Here is a 19999-nt window from a genome sequence, read left to right as displayed (position 1 = left end):
GCATTGACTATCTATCTATATATATATATATATATATATATATATATATATATATATATATATATATATATATATATATATATATATATAATAAAGTGCCGGCTGCATTCGACGAGAGACGCCGCCGCCGCGGGGGAAATCCCCGAGCCACCCAGCAGCAGCAGCCACCAACCACCGTGGCCGACTGCCACGCGGTCTCGCACCTGCTGTTATTGCGTCGTGGCTGCATTTTTGGGGCGCGATCCAAATTCCGGAATGCGGCGGCGGTGGAGCAGATGCTCGTACACGGGGAAAGAAGGAAAGGAAGAAAGCGACTGGAAATGAGTGGGGCCGACCTTGGGTCGACCTCTCGGGGGAAGCCGCCTTTGCTCGAGAGAGGTGACACACACACCCCGCACACGTGCACCGCCGCCTCTCCTCCCCCTCTACCGGGACATGTTCGGGTGACGGAACATGCTTGTCCCGCCATACTCGGCTGAGCTTCCCGGGGAATTCGCTACAAGCAAATCCTAAAATCCGCATTGCAATAACGAGTAGTAATACAGACTTCCCTAGAAATCGTCCTTCGGGATTCAAACGACTTTGTGACTTCGAAACTAGATCATATTCAACGAAATATCGGGTTACACACGAAACCAATTCGCGATCACTGCCTTCCGCGCTTTAAAGAAAAAGAAGCGATTCCTTCGAAATTTAGGCTGGTAAAATCAGGCCTAACGTAGTGAACGAAGTAACAAGCACGGAGATAAGCGAAATCCGAAATTCCCATGGTAGCTGAACGATCGGAACGCCACAGTGCCCCCTAGTAATTTCATTAGGAAACCGCGGCCACGTGTAGAACGTCACCATCGTGCCAAAAACGCCGCAAGCCGCGAATACACCGCCAGCGTTATTACGACGCCGGGTTTCAACCAAACCACCCGGACTTCTGCCGCGCACCTGCCTTCTCTTATCTGCTGGGGCAAAGGGGCCCACGACAACACACAGACTTCCTGATACCACGCTTCCCGCAGAGAAGCGTTGAGCAATAGAACAAACATTCCAGCGCACTGCTGGCTAGAAAGATATCGCACCGTGCGATCATGCTATCCTGCTAAGCAAGTCAGACCACCAGCAGCAGCTGCGCCCACTCGGGAAGGAAAGCCTAACCGCGTTACACGTGCAAGTCACCACGGTTAAACTTCTCGCTCAACGTTCCATCGCGCAACCAGCAACGGAACGGGAAAATGACGCGATGCGCAAGTGCTGACAGCAGGAAATAAAGTGCGGTTGGCGCGTTCGTGCTGCTTCATACGGCGGGTAAACATTGGTTTATTATAACAGAATAGTTGCCAAGGGCACGGAAGCAAACTTGAGGACCGCGGAGGCGCAAGTCGCGGTGCGATGGGGCCAGCAAATTCGCAGGCAGGCACACGACGCCGTCGGTCGACTCGAGAAGCGAGGTCGTTGGGAGGGACGCCATTACCCGCCCAGGCTGCGAACACAAAAGCCGGCCCGACGAAGACGACCAACGGGTGCTATTCAATTCAGAAGCCGCCCTGGCGCCAAAGTACGCCCACACTTTGCGAAAAGACTACAGCCGTCGACACCGCCCGGGGCTAAATCCGGAGACGCGTGACGTGTCCGCAAAGCTTGAGGGGGGTGTCTCCAATAATCGCGTCGCATGCGCGGCAGCAGCACGGTGAAGTGAAAGAGTGAAAAATTACGACCGGGGAATCTAGGCGCAGTGTGAGCTACGTGGCACATGATCGTTTCCGAAACCGCACGAGACCGGGAACGAACTCCGCAGTCGTAACGGTACGTACGCGCACGCTGGTGCGTCAATGGTGAGTCACAACGCGCTGGCTGCGCCCACGTGGAGAGTTCGCGAGCTAGCAAATGAGGCAGCAACGGGACTGCCTCGGCACGCCTCGAAATGCTACGAAGCCCTGCCCTTCGTCACGCTGGGCGCTGTCGTAAGCGACGCCTCGCGCGCTCGACAAGTTTGTCATAAAAGTCAGTGACAACATGCTTCCGAAGCCAGGATAAGGGGCTACGCTCACATAACCAGATGCGTCGTCCCGACTTATTTAAGGCAAGTTACGCGCTCTGCGTGCTCCTTTGTTTCCCGTGCCGTGGCCGCTTGAACTGACCATACATGCTAATCCTGTCGGCACTCTGCAATTACTTCACGTCTGAGTACGCCTAAATTTATGACGGAGGAGGCAAGGAAGATGAGAGCGTATACTTCGAGCATCGCAACCAAGAGCGGCCGCGGGACGCGCGAGCCGATCTCTGAAGTCATGCTTCGAGCCCAATGTGGGAGCGGGGTACGGCAGGGGGAGGGGAGGGGGGGTAGAGAAAGCCTCGCGCGGCGGTCGCGTGCCGCTTCCGGTGATGGGGGCTCGTGCGGGCGCGCGCCTTGCTCAGCTGAGCGAGACGGCGGTGTCCGGCACCCCGTTCCCTCCCCCTCCTCTCATGGCACGGACCAGAGAAAAAAAAGTAGAGAGGGCGTGCCTCAGCCCCAAGCCTTAAAGCCCCTCTATTCTTCACCAGGCCTAACAGCCCGTCGGGAGGCGAAGCCACGCGATGCTCACAGAGAAAAAGCGCCAGCACCACCGTCCCCCACCGCGCACGCATGCGCATACGAGGGAGGGAGAGAGAGAGAGCAACAGGTGATGGCGCGCCAGATGCTGTTTTGCACCCCTCCTCCCTTTCCGAACCTCTTCTCGCTGACGTGCCACACAAGAACGGCTTTGGAAAGTGCCGGAGCACCGGAGGCAACGTACCCGACGGGGCAGGCAGGTGGCTATTTGACAACCCCCCCCCCCCCCCCCCTTTCTTTTTATCTCTCGGTAGATGCCACCTCAATCAACCTACCCACACTCGTCTTGGCACCGCAAAAATGACACTGGTGAAAGAGAGAACCGTCCCGTGCAGTTCTCTTTCTCTCTCCTCTTCTCCTTTTTGCAAACCCTCGTATAACTTTTGCACGGCCACATCAGCGATTTATTCTACCAACATAGTTCTGTATTTGTTGTTGTGCTTTTGTGTTGCCCATCATGCTAGGACCCATTTAGGGTCTGCGGTATGCTGTAAATAATAAATAAATAACAAAACAGACAACCGCGTTCCTACACAGCGCTTTGCACGACCGAAGTCGCGTCTAGCGAGGTGCGTTCCGAGTCTCGTGTCCCGTCGAAAGCATGCGCCCACCAGAGGACGTGGTGCGAGACTGGGAGGGGAGGACAGGATTTGAGAAGAACGTCTGACCACAAAAGAAACTGGTAATAAATTGGCCATGACAGATGGATTCGACCGAGCTGGCGCTTGAACACGCTTAGCGCAATCGTGGCCGCGTCTCCGACCGTCGCGCCAGAAAACCGGACACCAGCGGGAGAAGCGCTGTAGGAGTTGGAGGAAATCCCACCGCTGGCGCCAGTTGTAGGAGTTGAGGAGGATTTCGAGATGAAACACTTGGGAGGTTTATTTACAGTGAGAGTCAATTAACAGTCTTACAGTCATTACGGGCCGCCAGCAACTCGCACGCTGCGGCCCGTCGCAAGAAGTTCGAGAGAGATGAATCAAGGAATGCTCTAGGAATCCTCTTGCTGCTCCCGGTCTGCGTCTTTTAAGCCTTGCAGTAGCAGCGATAAGTGCCCTTCGCTGTCTCGGCTTAAAACGCCATCGGCGACTCTCTTCGCCGATGGTGTCATACCCGGCGAAGAGAGTCGCCGCTTGGTCCCCCTGCGGTCTTGCCTTACTGACTTGCGATGCGTCGTCACAACGAGAGAACGGGGACGACGCTTCGGCCCCAATTGTCCGAGGGCCCTCTACCAATTACCGAGGGCCTTCTACTCCCGGCGGTATGGCCTCGCTGGCTTGCAAATGCCCTCTTTAAAGGCGGCCGGGGCGACGCTGCCAGGCCTTCCCGGTACATCACAGCCGTCTTGCTTCGGGAACAGTGTTACCTGGAACAGTGCCGGGCTATCCCATTCGCTTTCGGGAAGAGTCAAGCATTGAATAGCCCCACCGGCGGCGTACGAAGTGGGGGCCTTCAACTTGTTTGCACGTGCGCGCCTCTGGAATGTGGCATCCGTGCTTCTGTGCTTCTCAATTAGCTGTGGTGCGATTCGATGTGGTCTGGTGAAGTCGAAGGGGGCTCAGAAAAAGGTCCCGTATCTAACAGCGCACGCCGAGGACGCGCTTCTCGTCGAATTGTACAAAATGCGAGAACGGTAGAGACTAGGCGGAATGTGACGAGCGCCTCGCGACAGTGACACACAAGCGAAGGCAAAGCAACAGGTGCGACGTAAAAAAAGAGGGGGGGGGGAAGAGGCGCTAAGAGACAACCCGACACTCCAGGCTGATGTGAAGTAATGCACAATGGGATCGCCTCGAACGCGAAAATGAGGAAGCTATCGCTTGAGCAAGATGACATTGAAGCTCCGAGCAAGTTTTAGCCCCGGAGAAGGCAGCAGGGCAGGTGCTACGAAGAGGAAACGAAAAGCAAGAAAGAAACTCGACACTGCTCGCGGTTAGGCGCAAAAAAGAAAAAAAAGAAACAACCCCAGCGCGCCCAAGGCCGCACGATTCGAACGCGGCAAACACCTTGGCAACGTGGTTGACGTAAAACCGTGCGCCACACCGCTCACACTTTGTTAAGCCGATAGAGCACCTACAGCGTCGCCTCTCTCCCGGGGGAAAGGTAAGCAGGGGAAGGGGGGGGGGGGTCTTCTAACGAGGATCCTCCAACCTCTGGTTGACGCAGGTGAAGTCACTCGAACGCACTGCTCTTGCAACGTCCTCTCCCCCCCCCCTTACCCGCCCCCACGTGCACCCCCCTTCCTGCACCTATAAGCACTTCGAAACCACTCGTACACAGACAGGTGCGGCATGTGTTTCAAGAGGAGAAACGTGAATTGCGTACGTTTCTGCGAAGCAGGCATGCCTGCCTACTCTAGTGCCCGCGAATCTGAAACACCTGGCAGACATGCGCAAGAAAAAAAAAAGTAAATAAATAACAGAGGAGCAAGACGGCTACGACAGACATACGCTCAGAGATATGCATGAACGGACATACTTGAGCAATACGATCTTCAGAAGAGCGGAGATAAACAGGCCAGCGACCTTTTTTTGTTTTTCTCTGTGCATGCACTGTAAACATTGTCCACAGGCGAAACATAAGGGCTCAGTGAAGAGAAGAGCTAATCTTTCCAAGCTTCACATGCGTTTCATCGGCAGAAAGGCAAGAAAACTGCAGTTTGTGAGCGCAGTAATTTGAGCTGCAAGCAAGTGAGTAAGATGGCAATCTCCACAGTGAGAGAATGCTGCTGCCACAGAGACTGCGGAGACGAAGGGATCGTTGAAGTCTCGCGCTTTCACGTGTAAGCACCCACTCGACAGCCTCGACAAGGTGGATTGCAATACCGCTTATTTCACTGTCAAATTACGCAGGCGTAGTTTCGGTCATTTCTGCGCAGCAAAAAGAAGTTGCCGCAGCGCGGGGACTTTGCGGGTATGTGTCCTTTCAGCGCCATCACTTTGAAAGCCGCCCGCCTTTTCGTGCTGCCGCTTTCTCGAACAGTGTCGTTTTTTCTTTTTTTTTTCTCTCGACTCAACGCTTGTGCGGGGAGGAGGTTTTAGTGGGCCACTCGAAATCTACGACGTCACGGGTATAGCTGGCACGGAAAAAGACTTTCACGCGACTGTGCCACCTGCCCATCGCCTCAAGAGTTACGCAGCGCAAGCGTAACCTACCAATTTTAAGCTTAACGCGACGTATCGCTTTAACGTTCCTCTCTAACTGTGCGGCTTGAAAGCAGCGGCGCCGCGCTCGAAGTAACGTCGGATAGAAATACGCCCCGCCCTTCTCACGCCGTTGAGGGGGATATAACGGCCGCGCCCCTAGGTTTGCATCCCCCGTTTAGCGCAGCGGGACGGGCATCACGTGGCGAATAATAATAATACGCGCGAGCACGGAACAGAAGAAGCAAGACTATAAAGAAAAAAAATGTTGGGGGAGGGGGGGGGGGGGTAGAAATATGGGCAACAACGGAACAGAACAAAGGGTACGCGCTCGCGTGCGGCGAGAAGTGTAGGGACAAGGGCCGACGCTCCATCAAACCGGCCCGTGGCAAGACAAAAGGAGAGAGTCATCCGATATGCCCGCCTGTGCGGAGAGAGCAAAACAAGCCGCGGGAGAGTGACGTCGACCCCGCCGACCGCAACGCAACGAACGCTGCGCGCGCGGCGGCTCCCGATTCGAGACCCCCGCAGAGGTCGGGGGCGGCGGATATCGAAGGAAGGTTTGGAGGGGGGAGATGAAAAAGGAGAAGGACAATCGGACGCATTGTTTTTTGCGCACGTCAGACGAAACGAACGACCAGCGCGAGGGTATGCCGTCTTTCAAGAAGAAGTTACCGCAAGTTCGCGAATGTTAGCAACCTTGATTCCCTCACCTAGCGTCAGGAGGACTGCGTCAGGAATACGGAGGGAGGAAAGGAACTGAGTGGGAACGTCCATCGCCACCTAGAACAATAGTTCTGTCTCTAGTTCTAGGTGGTGTTGGAGCAATACGGACCACATGTCGCCGTAAAAGTCTTCCTCTGGCCTCAGTGCAGGTTCTTGAGAAAAAAAAAATAAAAAAATGTGCACAAGGCGGTTGGCAAAGCACGCGGTCGCGTCGATTAAAACCTACCGGGAGCCAAGTACACTGGGCAGGTTCACGCGTACAGTTCACTTTTCTGGAGTGCTAAAAAGCTAGGGACAGTTGGCTTGCGAAGCCTGGCCACCGCGTGCCGTCATGCTTCATTCTAGTTCATTTACTTCCTCTATACATGGCGCACTGAATACTGGGAACAGTACGCCGTAGTGTCGACATAGCGCATCTTCGACTATCCGTCCCCGACAGTCCCGGAATGCCCGAGGCGGTGCTTTCACAGTCAAAGAGCTTTGCGTAAACAGCGTCTCGGACAGTCCGGGACTGCCGGGGACGGACAGTCGAAGAGGCCCCATGTTCCTAAACAAATCACGACGTTGTTCAGTTTCATGGTAGATTTTAGTGCCGCCGCTTTCTCGAACAGTGTCGTTCTATTTTCTTTTTTTTTTTCGACGCAACGCTCGTGCGGGGAGAAGGTGCTCCCCACGGAGAGCCGCAGGTTCCAACTTCGAGAGCAGCAGGCAAACGGAACCCGGCGCAGCCACGCGGGTTGCCTAGAAACGACCGCTTGCCATTACGTGAACGGTCACTTCCTTGTGTACCTTTGCCACGATTCCCCCCTTTTGTGACTAAACTGCAAGGTTGTCACGTGACACTCCATCTTACGTTTCTTTTTCTTTCCTCAGTTCTTTCCAAGTCCACTCCTTCCTTGCTCCACATTCAAGACGCGAAAGACACCGTCCCGTTCCCCAACAAAGCAGGAAACCGGTAACTTGCTGCGAACGTGAACGGTCACCTTGTTTTCGAGCTTGGAACAGTAGCTGCGAAAGGTAAGCGTGCTGCATCACGCCGACTCGATGGAACATAATAGCAGTTTGTTATGGGACACCGAGGGAAGCCGCAGCAAAGAAACAGCTCGAGCGTGCATTGTGTGCAGACCCGCCGGCGAGCAGTAATTCACGAGGCGGACTACTTTTCTTTTTTTCGCTCATTCGCTCGCACTGATCTTGAAACATGGCTCGGAGAAGGTCGTACGCTCCGAATAACAATATCCACTTGCGCTTTGGTAGCGCCATGACTATCTTAAAGGGGCATTAAAAAACAGTTTAAACTAATAAAGTAAAACTCCAAAACACCGTTTTACTTAATTTCGCAGTTCTACGTTGAATATTAGGAAAAAAATTGAGTCAAATTTCCATTCCTTTTAAATTTCGCGCTTTTGAAAACCCCACCGTCGGCACGTCAGTGTCACTGATTTCGTTTTGTTCTTTGTTTATTCGGTCGTCGTGGCTCTTTTATCTTGTAAAGTTCAGTGTCTAGCTCTTCTAGAATGCCCATGCAGTCGAGATTTACCCAAAAAAGCTGTACTCGGACAGAGCAGACGCCGGCAAAATCTGTGATGTCACGGTCGGATGGTGCGGGAACTTTAAGATGGCGTCGCCACCCGTCATCGTTCTTTTTTTTTTTGCGCCTTTTCTGGCTTTACCAAGGCTCTTCTAACGGCAAAGGAGTCTTTTTATATTGAATGATAATTTAGTAATACAGCTCGAATTGTTTGTCTCTTTGGTATCCTTCTAAAAGGCCGCTTAAAAGAAAAGCATCAGTTCGACTGATGAACTTTACTGCTTGATAAATAAATATTTACAATAGGCACAAGAACTACAGTAAAGCCAGGTCAGACGCGAGAACACAGAAGACTCGTGGCGACGCCACCTTGAAGTTTGCGCACCAACTTTCCGTAGCGTCACAGATTTTGACAGCGTCTGCTCGAGACATTTTATCTTTTGTGCAAAAGAGATATTACAGCGAATTAAAAAAAAAAAACAACGTATCCGCAGACTTCGTATACCAAACGCATTTTGATAAATACCCCCCCCCCCCCACACACACACAAGCAAAAAAATGAACTTTTTTTTAAAATTCGTGATGACACACAGGCGCTGCCGTTTGGGCGTCAGATCCGCGATTTTAAGTTTCGGCCTTCACTTTCTCCGCTAGCAAATCAACCTCATTCTGCGAAATTAAGTGCAAATGAATACACTAGGAGTCTAAACTTAACCAGTGCCACGCTTAAAACGTCCATTTAGAGAGCAGAAGCGAAGTCCCTTCCCTTCTCGTGCTCAAGAAGAGATTCGCCCCCTGTAAAGGCGTCGTATCCAACCGCCAATGCGAAATACGAAAGCGAAGAAAGAACCTGACAGTAAAATTGAAGGCGGGACCCCCGCTCGGTGGCAAAAGACAACGGCCCCACGGCAAATAGCCAGGAGAGAGAGAGAGGGGGGGGGAGGGGACCGGGGCGGGCAGTGGGGCGACGCGGACCATCTGCCGCCGGCGAGAGGACCTTGCTCCGCGCGTCTTGTCCCGAGCCACCGCAGCTCGCCGCCAGGACCGTTCCACGCGCCTTCGCATGCCTTCTGTGCTTGCGAGGCTGACCGGTTCGAGGGTTACCGGTTCGAGGACAACGCTCCCAGAGGCGGACAATTCGTAATTGGGGCTCGAAAGAGTACGAGGCCCGGCTGGATTGATTAAGTGCCCCTACTATAGTACATAATAAAACAAAAAACAGATCTTTCTCGTAAAACTGCCGCCGAAACACTTGCGCAACAGCCTAGTTACCGGCGACCTGCGAGCACTAACATTACTATCATACGATTTAAAAATATACGTATCCTTGCAATACGCGCATTGCTTTTACAGTGCAGTGAGAAGACTGGAATCGTGCGGCGTTTATTAGGCCGAGTGACCGACATTTCAACACAGACCTTTTCTTTATATTCCCGCCTTCTTCCTTCCTTCCTCCTTTTTTTTTTTTTTTTTGATAGACACACAACACAAGCTACGGACAAGAGGCCGTGAAGCAGTGCAGACACGAAGCATACCATACTATCGCAAGCAAAACTTTGCGCAATTACGCATCGAGGAGACACGTATGACAGACAAAAGCCTTCAGCGAAGAGGCTTCACATTCCACGGCGCACAATATAAGTTCGAATTGCAACACGAGCCTCGTATACTGCTAGTATAGAATTGGTATAAGACAGGAAACAGGTCCTGGGGCGCGCGTAGAAGTTCTTGCGCCAGTCCTGGCACGATGGATTTTGACGGAGTACGTCTGGGAAATGGATTGTCAGGCATCCATGAACAGCAAACGCAGCGCCCGCTAAAAATACCACAGACAACCTGGCATTTTTTTCTTGAACATTTTTGGCGCCAGAACACTGCGAAAGGGGAAAATGCACTGGAATGATCTGACGTCGCCCTTACGTGCGGAACATTGACATGGGCGCGAAATCCTAAATGTAAAACTTTGGCCTTTGATTTCTCGTTTTTACGGTAACCAATGCTTCTTTCGAAAGTAAATTAATGTACAATGGTTGAAGTACGCTTAAAAGAGGATGTGCTTACATAAAAAATGAAACAGAAGCAGACCACTCTGGTGACGGTAGCAGGGACGCGGCATTAAGGGATGCAAAATGGGCAATGTACTTCCGTATCACGGGCATATGGGTATGTAAGACTGACGCTTGAAGACATGCTGTCATCTCCAGTAACTCCATGGCATAGGCATCGTACGGCGTTACAGAACTTTAGAACGCAGCCCTGTTCGTTAAACTGGACTAAGTTAAACGGGTTCCCTGACTGGTAAGTTGTTTAGTTGCCTACTGGACCCACAGAAACAACAAACTTTAATACCCCCAAGCGTCGAATGAATACAGTAAGCAGAACGTATAAGATGCAGCAGTCTCGAATGTTACAGGCACCGAAAGAGCTTCGACAAAGTTGTTTTCACAGGTATGTGGCGAATAGGCACGCTATGACAAGTCTATCCTATGATCACTTCAATTTCGTACGGCTGATCTACAGCGCAGATTCCCACCAGGAACGTAGGCGATTGGTTCAAATATCGTATATTTCATACACACACAATACACGCCTTTCCTTGAATGGTCGCACGTAAGATGCGGGACTACACGAAACACGAAAAACGACTGCGAGGACAGAAGAGAAGCGCACTGGCCGCGGAGACCAAGCGCAACGCTAACGATACACCCTGGCGAAGAGGCGGCACGTCGTCCTTGGCGCACTCGGTCGCAGACACGGCCGTCGCCATATGATTCACTAAAGTACTTTGCGGAAGAGTAATCATCCCACCGGTATAAACACTGCAGAACTTTGAGGGCGTAACTAGCGCTCTTGCGAGGTACGCGTGTTTGGACGGTCAGGTTTTAGGACGCGTGCGCAGTGCACGAGCAGGCATCAATTTCCGCGCAGCGACGGGACCCCCTCCCTCCCCCCTTAGCTCAGTATTCAATGCACACCGGGACGCACCGGCCGCGACCGTCCCCCCACCCCGTGGTGCAGGCAAAGGCGCCGAAACCTCTCCGAAGATCTCGCCGGAAATCACGTGCGCACGCAAGTAATACGGCGCGAGGCACCGCGCCCGCTATCCTCATTACAACAGTGCATACGGCGGCGTAGGGGGGAGCAAGCAGTGCGGGCCGGCCAGCGATTCATCTTGACAAAAGTGATGAATGCGCCCGGGTGTATAACGCACCGCCAGTCTTCCGGAGAACGCAGAAGAGAGCGCGCGCATAAGACGCGCAAACCGGGGCAGGCACCGACGGCGATTCCGCTCTGGCCGTCATGACTCTTTGCGCTGCGCGACTCGCCTTAATGGTTGTCGGTCGAACAGGGGGGAGGGGGGAGGGGCGTTGAGGCGTGGGTGCCTCGGCTGGTCGCAAAGGCCAGTGCACCCACACAGACGCGCGCGAGCTTCGGGGAGTGGGAAACAAAGGAGAGCCATTGTGGCCGCCAGGAGGGCCGCCCGCCCCCGTGCGGCAGACAGATCGGCAGCCGAAAAGAAAAAGAGGGGGGTGGGGGTTAAGAAGCACTTCTGCAGCCGCAACAGCATCGCGCACCGACGCTGCCAACCCGCGACGACCGCGAAACGAAAGGTCGTGCCTACTGACGCGCCACTGGCCCATTTCAACTTCGCCGCACGCAAGGGGATCCGGCGGTGTGCACTCCCAAGCATGCGCGACAAACTTGCGCTGCGGTCAGCTGCAGTTGGGGGGAGTAAAACATCTTTATTAATAATATTTGAATGGCCAGAGCAGTGTGGGAGGAACCCTCAGTCCAGGGTCCCTAAGATGATTCCAGCGATGTTTCGAGCCCGTTGTATCACATCCCCTCAGTCCAGGGTCCCTAAGATGATTCCGGCGATGTTTCGAGCCCGTTGTATCACATCTCCGAGCTGTGATACAACGGGCTCGAAACATCGCCGGAATCATCTTAGGGACCCTGGACTGAGGGTTCCTCCCACACTGCTCTCGCCATTCAAATAGAAACGGACGACACAGTCTCCGCGCGCCTACAGTAAAACTGATTTCTTGGTTTAGTCCTAAGAGTCGCTGAGACACGACGTGCAACGATGTGCGATGTACGGGAAACTAAACTTGACTGTACATCGCACACCGTTGCACGTGGTGCCCCAGCGGCTCTTAAACTAAACTTTGCAATAAGCTGAAGCTTGGGGAGAGTTGGTGACGCGCGTCGTAGGCGAAACTTAACCGCAAGACTCGAAGACGTACGAGCATAGAAAGGGATAGCTTGCAAACGGAGGATTTATTTCAATGCGTGCGGAATAAATATCAGAGCGAATCATGTAGGTGAAATCTATATAATAGTCCTCGGCGCCCAGGTAACACAGGCATCGTCGCATCATAGTCTAGCTGGTGACGTTTGGTCTGTCGTTCGTGCTTTCCTTCACTTTACTATTCTGCACCGCACCCCCCCTCCTTTTTTTTTCGGTTATTCGGTGCGCATGAAAACAGATCCTTCAAGTTTGCGCTTTGTGAGCAGGTACTGCACATATATGTGTCTTTTGTGGTATTAGCGCTATTTCCCGTGGAGAAATTAAAGGCTTCACGCATGAAACTGCGACTGAAGCCTTGCGAGGGCAAGGTCAGGGCTCTCTCGCACAAGTTACGCTCTTGCGCATAAATCTCCAAGCAAGTATATTTTTAAAATATTTTTCTTCTTGAATAAACATTTGTTCTTTCTGCTCCTCCGCTACAGGGACACGGATGACGAACTCGTGCTAGCAAGGCGCAAAGTACTGCACGCTTCGGTAAAGCCTTCGCGTCTGCTTCGCCGCGGTACTGTGGCACCATCGAGCGTGCGCTCAGCGAATGAGTGCCGTTGCCTCCGAGATATTATACAGTTTCAGATTAGGCAGACGCAAGCGTTTGGGGTCCCAAGCGATTGCGTCCCGCTAGTCTGAAACTCCCTATTGATGCAGTTCTTTGCGTCCGCACCCATCTCTGAGGCGTATATAATAGAAATGTCTTTCCAGACGACAAGACGCTTGATGAACCAGTGCTAACCCAACTTGCTATATTTCTGTCCGAGTGCAAATCCGAGCCGCCTGCAGAGAGGCAGAAAAAAAGATAATAAATCCCTCCCACAACACGACACCAAAACGCCTACCACCGCACGGAGCAGAGAGGAAACTTCCAACACACGAGCTTTTCCTCAGATCTGGGGGAATGTCTTGGAAGTAAGGGACAGGGCAGGGAGGGGCAACGGTGAAAGAGCATGCGCACGAAGGCAGCCACGCAGCAGAGAAAGAACAGAAGAGCCGGAAAACGGTCCACGTGTGGGAAAACAACGGACACACAAGCGCGCTGCCACCGCCCGCCCGGCCAGGCCTGCTAACAGCAGAAGCAGCGGCGAAGTAAAGACCATCCGCTGCCGGCCGCCTCGCTGGCTAGAGCGGCGGGCGAGAAAGGGGGGGGACACGCAGCCCCAGTCGCATTTTGGCCCCCGAGTCAATTATCGATTCTCCATCTGGCGGCGGCGATCCTCCTCCCTTTGGCCTAATGATGAGCGCCGCGGCGCTCTCTCGGGCGATCCGCCGCGGATGTGTGCAGCAGCCTCTAACGACCTGTAGCCGCGCCGCGCTGCTACTGCTACACGGCGCCGCGCGTGCCTGCCTGCCCGCCCGGTCGGCCAACGGAGCGCGGGGAGCGCTAACACCGACGACCGGGGAGGCTATATAGGAGCGGTGGGAGGGGAGGTCTCTATTCTGGCCGGCCGCCACGAACCGCCGTTGTAACTCCCTCTGGCCGCGAACACCTTCCACGCCGCGTTCACGCCTCTCTATATACGTCGCGGAACGAAGAATAAGACGACCGAGAGCTCGCGCGGCTGCCACGGATCGCTCGGGGCGCGGTCAATAGGACGAAGACGCAAGAGCCACACGGGAGTTGAGAGCAAGGTTGGGGGATGGATGTAACGATTGTGTTGCAATTCTTTGAGCGTTTCGTCGGTGGTTCGAGCTGCGCTCCGGCTACGTTATCACAGTCAAGATCGGCGAGTCGTGAGCCGTAAATGATAAAAAAAAAAAGGGGGGGGGGCATAGAATCAAGTGAAATGAACCGCTACGCCTTACCGGTCCCAGGTATCCCAGGAATGTGTGCGCTGATATGCTCCTTAACCGTCTCAAATAATTCCTGCCATTTCTTAGAAGATCTTATCCCCCCCCCCCTTCTCCACCCCTTCCGAAACAAGACCACGCAGGCACACGTCTGGAGAGTAAACTGCACCCATCCCGATACCAGTGCACGAAATGTGTTATCGCAAGGGCTTTAATGTGGTTCGTAACGCAGGCCGGTCTTGGAGGCAGCGCAACCTCACAGCACCGAGACGCCTTGTAAACCGAGCTAACCAATAAGCGTCCCCAACATCATATCTCAGCAGGTCTACCGGGAAGCTAGCGCTTGACTATGGCGATCGTCCTCCAGCGGTTTCTCTCCATTTCTTTTTTTCTTCTTGTTGTTTGCAGTACCGCTACACTCGGAAAGCGATAAGCGTGACCGAATGTTTCCACAAGCACAATCCCAGCGTGCAAAGGCGGCGACGTGTGAATACGTTCAACCATACGAAAAGAACGGGGAAAATACCATTAACAAAATCACACTACATCCTTATTCGAAGCGACAAAAAGATAAAAAAATGTAAGCCCAGTTGGCAACTACCTCCAGAAAGGGAAGAACGCCCACCTACTTCAAAAGGGGGTGAGAGGAAATGGCAAATGGAAAGAAAGACAAGGGCAGTGAGCTTTTGCAACGAAATGCTTAGGACCCCCCCCACCGCCCCGGAAGAATGGCAAGCCGGGCAAGCTGCTCCGGTTGCAATGAATCCGCATGGCATGGCTGTGCTGTCAGTGTGCTGGGTCCCTGCGAAGTATCCTACAGCGGGCGTCAACAACTCTCGAAACGCGCGAGGCCGCAACACAACGAGCGCCGGAGGAGGAACGAGGCACAGCTTCACGGCCGTCGCTCGGGCCCTTGCGGCGAAGACAACCTCGAGGGAGAAAGCTACTACGCCGTTAACCCAGTTTTTTCCTTCGGCGTCGATTTGGCGGCCTGCGAGTAAAAAAAAACAGACGCACGACGCGCTGCCTAGGCTTTCACGGCCAGAGCAGCGCGTCGAGGAACCAACGCATGTGCCCAGCTGTCTCGCGAAGACGACCCCCGGGGGAGATGAGAGGCGGCAAACGCAGTCGAAGAGAGACCCCGAGCAACGCTAGCTGCGAGGGAAGAGGGGTTCAGTTTAACCGAGCGTCAATGATGCGAAGACAGCGTCCGTACAGAAGGAAAGTGAAGAGGTTGTTTACTGTTCCAAACACTCTGCTTTACAGAAAGCACGAACGCTCGGCAGTGAGCATAAGAGTTCCTCGCAATTTTGCCTAGAGAGAAAGAGAGAAATCTGGCGCCACCGTCTATGCGAACTTGTAGCCGGGCGCTGTGCGTCATGGGAATAACGCTATACGGGTGTGTAGGGAGGCTTGTGTTGAGCGGGACGACGAAGAACGCGCGGCTGTCACGGATCGCTCGGTGCGGGGTCAATAGGACGAAGTCGCAACAGCCACACGGGAGTTACCGCTCTTCTTTCCGTCTTTACTTCCCCTTTCCCTTACCCTAGTGCAGGGTAGCAAACCGGAGGCTTTAACTCTGGTTAACCTCCCTGCCTTTCTCTCATTTGCATATCTCTCTCTTGTGTTGAGCGAGGCTGAAACGTGGATATGGCTGCACATATATAGCTCCCTTAAAAGCTTTACTAAACGTTTTCATTCACCCGTATTACATCGTTCAATGAAGTTTACTACCCTGCAGCGCATAATAAAGACAAGAAAAAGCAAGAACAGACAGCAAAACAACGCAAAGCGAGCGCGGACCTAGTCGTCTGTCCTCCAACAGCTGACGGCCCACCGATACATCAACATCCAAACCAAAACACAAGTCCTCAAGATTTAATAATACATGTTTACGTATATTAAAAAAGTTAAAACAACTTGTTACGTGGTTCTAGTAAAAAAAATTAACTATTCTAATGGTCGTTCTTTTTTTTTTGCGCAATAGACCCTCATTGTCAGCGCTCTCAAAATACAAGTCGAGTTAGCCACAAGTAGTCGCGTACTAGGTGCATTGTTACACTGACACTAACGGGGTGACCAGCGCAGACGACGGAGCAAGACAGACGGAACACTTATCCTGCCGTCTGCTGTTTTGAACGTGCCATGGTGCATTGAGACAGGGCGGCTCCGCCACACTGTATTCCGAATGTATACAATGCCTGCCCTCTCCGAACGATCTTACTGTAGTAGGATAGCTACATACAGCCGAAAGACGCTGACAGCGACATAAAAGAACCGAAGAAGTCCTAACGCGGTGAACCGCCGCAGTGACTTAGCAAGGTTACGGTGCTGCGCTGCTAAGCACGAGGTCGCGGGACCGAATCCCAGCCGCGGTTGGCCGCATTTTGATGGGGGCTAAATGCAAAAAAACGCCCGTGTCCCGTGCATTTGGGGCGCGTTAAAGATCCCCTCCTGGTGGTCAAAGTTAATCCGGAGTCACCCACTACGGCGTGCCTAATAATCAGATCGTGGTTTTGGCCCGTAAAACCACAGAACTGAATTCAACTGACGGGAAGGTCGTGCCACAGGCGCCGTTAAATGGGTTCTGTAACCGTGAAGAACACGACGTTTCACATACAAGGTAAAACGGAATCCTTTTCTCGGGCACTGCATTTCACACGCTAACAAATTAAGGTTATCGCTCAGCGCAAGGCGCGCCTGAATGATTTGAAACTTACTCGAACGTTATCGTCGATTCTATTTTTTTTTTTTTTTTTCGTATGCTCTCGCCGAACCTTGTGTGATCAGATTGTATGGGCGACACGGACTGTGCAGTACTTTTCTGAAAGGAGTGCGGGCACCAGCGGATTACCTTGCGGCCATCGACGAGTCATGCATAAAAACCGACGCACTTCACTCGCAGAGCAGATTTGGACGGTCGCCGACCGCGCTCTCCGGTTATCGCTGTGCTTGCAGTGTAAGCTGCTTTTGTGGGCACAGGTTCGCCCAATGAAAAGTTGGCAGACTCGCTATGCGTTCTTCACCGTCACTACAACGTGCAATCATTCTAGTTAAACCGAGTAATTATTCGTTACACCTCTTGGATTTAAACAAGACGAAGTTTTGCATTCTGACACGAAATTCATATTGCTGTCAATATGGAGCTGCGGAAGACGTTATATCTAAGGCCCCTACCGGGTCAGCGACGGCATCCTAAAAGCCGGATTCCGAGCGCGCGGAATCAACTATGATATCGGCCCAAATACAGCAGCCACCTCTCTCCAGACAGCGTCGAAGCCACGACGAACGAAGACCGTAAACAAACGGACCATCATACAAACCCGGTCGAACTTGGCGACGCCAGAGAACTTCTCAATGAAGGCGCGCCTGCACCGTTAGGCCGGCAACGCAGCCGGCCTAACGGAGAAAGTAAGTAAAAGTAAAAGAAAAAGCAAATACAGTAAATAACCGGCTCGCCGCCAGCGGGAACTCTGCCGAGCCGTGACGCGACCTACCCCATGCCCGACGGCCGCCACCACCCGTCCCTCCGGGCGACTCGGCGTGCCCGAGCGATGGCCCCGCGTGGCAGCAACTCGCCCCCTCCCGGCTTCCCTTTATATCTATCTGCTGGTTTTGTTCTTTTCCGTCTCTAGCCCAGCCGGGCGACCGACCTGCGCTAACGAATCCGCTCAGCCCCCGCGACGAGTGCTAGCTAGCTAGCTGCGCGGGTGGGTGATCGCCATTTCCATAATGCTCCTGGGCCCCGGAGCTTCGAGCGCGCGCGCTCGGGAGAGCGGACACAAAGAAGTCATTACGGGCGCAGTCGGCATTCGTGCCGCAGGGTCGGGACGGCACGGCGTCGCGCGCAGTGCGGGGCCGGTGCCCGTGGAAGAAGAAGGGTGTCGACCCTGCCTGCCAGTGTGTGCGTGCGAGTGTGCTCGCCTGTCTGTCTGTCTCTCTGTCTGCATGGGAGGCGCGCAGTTTCCTAGGAAAAAAAAAATACTAGAGTGAATTCTGGTGACGGTGCTCCATGATAACCGCGAGCGAGGCTGTACAGCCAGCACGGGAATGACTGGCTTCGAAGGGCTTCGCGATTTTGCAAAATCGATACTTTGCGACGAAGTACCGCGCCGCAAATGAAACAACCGGCAATGATTATGCACGTGGGCAGCAGAGACTTACGGGCCCTTCGGGCGTCTTGAAAACAAAAGAAACATGACTGCTTAGCAGTTTACAAACGTAAGAACCAGGGAAATAGCAGCGCCGCGAGAAACGACCAAAGCCACAAACACGAAGATTAAGACAAATCCGCGAGTACTAGTGCTCATTTCGTTTCCATGGCAGCTTAACGATGGCAGCGACGGAGCGTTCCCTCGAGTAATGCTTGCAGGAAACTCTACGGGCGCAGCCTCGTGCACACACACACACAGCACGGCCCAGTGCTCGGGGACGAAGGGTGTCGACCCTGCGTGTGCGCGCACTGCGACCAGACTCACCCCCCCCCCCCCCCCGGCCAGCCTCCTCTGCTTACAGAGCGAGATAATACTCCGCAAAGTGCAGCGTGGGGAAACGGCGCGCAAGGATGGCGGCTTCCGTAAGCCGATTATAAGAGAAGCGCCACGCTCGTCCTCCCCCCTGTTTATTCGCCGGCCCGACGACTTCAGGCTGGCCGTGGCGCGACTAATTGATGTCGCGGTCCCAGACTAATTTTTCGCGTCTCTCCGCTCGCTTTGCACACAACCCGCAGCTTCTGCCGCCATACGTTCCCGCCCACGGCGGATCGAAAAGATCCATAGTGTGGATCAAAGAGCACGGCAAGTGCGTCGTATAGAGAGGAGTTCGAAGCGAAGAAACTGTTTCGTGGTCAATAAGTTCTAAGGCTGCGCGAATATTTCGATAAGTTTCGAACACGAATCGAATCTGGAGGTTCTGCGTGCCAAAACCACGATCGAATCAAATAGTCCTTGGTATATACATTCGGAATTGTCCCATATTCGTTTCTGTTCCAGTATAATGGATAGCAATACTCGTGGAGTCAGCAGGCGCGCACCGTTCCGAATGATTACGCTGCAGGACAGTCTATGAAGAGAAAGCACTTTTCGTGTCGCTATTTCAGCAGGAGGCTAGCAGACCGTAACGCCAGGCCGAAGTAATCGACAATTAGACGCACGGGTACACTGCATATATGCCACACCTCCGCAGAACTAGTTCGTCATATGCAGTAAATGTTCTCGAGGCTCTCTCTCGGAATCATTTAGAATACAGTGCAGTCCATCTTTACGAATAACATATTAATTAAGCATGAACGGACGCCGTCAAACTCTGACGTCATGGCACGCTGGTGCGGTAACCATCGTACGACGTTACTTTCTTTTTTTTTTTCTGACTTGTTAAGCCTCTTCTCACCAGGGCCTCCGAGACTGCGCATGCAATCTCGGAGGCCACGTTTTCACTACAAAGTTTACTAAAAACATTACCAGAGGGATCTATGGCGCTAGCGTCTAGAGGACCACCGAGCAAATGCCGCACAGACGGCATGGAAATGTTAGTTAGTACATGCACTTGCCTAAACTTCGGCCTTCTGGTTTCGAACGGCTTCGCGACTTTGCAAAGTGTTCATTTTTTCACGAAAATATTGCGTTGTAAAAAATTTTATAATTCGCTATAACCCTACATGTGCGCGAATTCTTATTTGCTTTCGGATGTATAAGTATAGAACTGCGCCAATGTTTAGGCGGATAACGGCAGATGAAGCGGAATAAATAAAGCCACAAGAACTTTTGAAGCCACAAGTTCGAAGATCAGAAAATATTCAATGTAGTAACCATCCTTCCCATGACAGACGAGCGACCTCAGCGTCGGAGCTCCATCTGGTAACTTAGGAAACTCTCCATCTGTTTCTTACACTTGAAGATATCTTTTTTATCGTGGAAGTATAG

The 19999-nt window shown here is 52.9% G+C and overlaps 1 protein-coding gene across 11 annotated transcripts in view; it reads right to left on the bottom strand.

The window, feature by feature from the left end:
- The window catches only part of LOC126530734 (transcription factor 4-like), a 168468-nt gene that overhangs the window by 77708 nt on the left and 70761 nt on the right, over positions 1 to 19999 (bottom strand). The window lies entirely within an intron of this gene.

Source organism: Dermacentor andersoni, chromosome 5 (assembly GCF_023375885.2).
Source record: "Dermacentor andersoni chromosome 5, qqDerAnde1_hic_scaffold, whole genome shotgun sequence".
Classification (NCBI taxonomy): domain Eukaryota; kingdom Metazoa; phylum Arthropoda; class Arachnida; order Ixodida; family Ixodidae; genus Dermacentor; species Dermacentor andersoni.
The sequence above is the reverse complement of the archived record's forward strand: the minus strand, read 5'-3'. Positions and strand labels throughout refer to the sequence as shown.